We start from the raw sequence: 1,916 nt of genomic DNA, 5'->3' as shown, positions 1-1,916 counted from the left end.
TAATGCAGCACCACCTCCCCTCTATGATGGCAGAAGGCAACAGGCCTGAGAGCAGATACCCACTGCAGGATCATCTGCACCCGTGTGTGAGCAATTTCACCCAAGTCCAGTGCACCCAGCAGCAGCTGACGCACTACTGGGTGGATATCCAGAACCTGCTCAACCTGCTAGATGTCAAGATTGTGAGGCTTGGTGAGTAAAAATCTGGTGTGTCTGTGTTCTACAATGCTAAAAATCTTTTTCCGAATAGCATGCTGCTCCCACTAATAAAGGTAAATTAAGTTTAATTTACATTAAGAATATTATGTGATCCAGTTTGAGCTAAGCAGGTGCTCAGCGCTACCTAATTGTACTCATCGGTGCTAGCCTGTGCTGATATTATTTAAGAAGCCATTGCAGAATCCTCTGTCCTCCTACCACTATAGTGAATTGGTGATATCAGTGAGTTAGTGTCCTCTGTGGCTTTCTGTATGTGGCTTGTACAGTCCCAAGCAATGTCACAGTGATGTATAGTATGCATCTCAGTTTTGCAAAAAAGGGAGGCTGAATTGGTCCATCAAGAGAGCTGAGAAATGAGAATAGAATCAAAGATCATTCATTGCAATGCATTAGTAAAAATTTGGAATAGGGTTTTAGGAACAGTATGGCCAACTCAATGATAGTTGAAAGTATTGATAGTAGCACTATAGGCGATCTGATTTAGAAACGTACAATATTAGTGCGTTTGCCTGTCATAATAATGTTGTGGAACTTAACTGTAACACTAATCTATTTTTTTAAATCTATTTTATTTCTTACATTAGCACTCATGGGCAAGAAGATGGGTAGTATGGAGGCTGGTCTGGGAGGAGCTGGTGAGGAGGCGTCGACCACCAACACCACTGCCAACGGCTCTGCTAACCCCAGTAAGTCCTATTATTTAATATTATTATTATTATTATTATTATTTCCCTAACTTTTACCTTGGCCCACTATTTTATACTACTTTTAATTCACCTTCCCTCAGGCCATACCCTGAACACAGCAGCTAAAAAGGAGAGTAAATAGTGAGGAATTACAAGTGCACATGGGGTAATGGGAGGAGAGATTGAAGTCACAGACACCTGAACATTTATGTAAAAATAGGACAGGGCTGTTAACACTCATCACATAGCAAACAGGAAGAAGAAGGTGACCATCAAAAAGAAGAGACCCAATGGCTTCGGAGAGAACAAAGACCAGGCAGGCATACGCTGTTGTTTTAGGGATGGGTTTCTGGCATATCCAATGATGAGACTCCCAAACACTGTGCCAATGCTGGCACCAGATGCAGCCACTCCTAACGTGGCAGCACCAGCGCCAATGAGTTTGGCTGCAGTGTCAATATCTCTTGAAACAGCACTGGTCTGAAACCCTCGGCGAGCGACTTTAGACAATACATTCTGGACTGGAAGCACAAAGAGAGTCTGCTCTGTGTTGGCTTCCGTTTGGTTTGGCACAGAAGCTGGGAGTGGTTGAGAAAGCAGCCTGGAGCCATTTCTCACCAACGAGGGAGAAGACACAAACTTGGCACACGAGGTAGGTACACAAGCAGCATCTCTGGAGCGGGCACGCCTCACTGGTCGTACACTCCTTATAACCATTCTTATACAAGCAGTAACTCTCAAACAAGTAAACTGGTGTTTGGACATTCTGGCTCGGGCCTGCTGCCCAAACAGTAAATAGCTTTGCAAGTCTTGGGCTTCCTTTTGATAATAAATGTAAGTGGAAACACCTTTTTAGAGTTAATTGCACTCAACTTGATCAAAATATCTTTTTAAGTTTATTAAGAAGGGGGGGTCATCCCCTCTGGATGTGTTTTAAAGCATATATAAGGTCAGATGTATTATGGTTGCTACTTATGGGAGCTGGCATATGGGAATGGCAAGACCCAGTAT

General features: G+C 43.2%; 1 pseudogene; it reads right to left on the bottom strand.

The window, feature by feature from the left end:
* Positions 1-1,145: 1,145 nt before the first annotated feature.
* On the bottom strand, positions 1,146-1,622 carry LOC144752582 (ATP synthase F(0) complex subunit C2, mitochondrial pseudogene; annotated as a pseudogene).
* Between the last annotated feature and the right edge of the window lie 294 nt (positions 1,623-1,916).

The sequence above is a fragment of the Lissotriton helveticus genome, chromosome 5_1, assembly GCF_964261635.1.
Source record: "Lissotriton helveticus chromosome 5_1, aLisHel1.1, whole genome shotgun sequence".
NCBI classification, from domain to species: Eukaryota; Metazoa; Chordata; class Amphibia; order Caudata; family Salamandridae; genus Lissotriton; species Lissotriton helveticus.
Note: the sequence above shows the minus strand (reverse complement) of the source record. Positions and strands in the feature narration are given on the sequence as shown.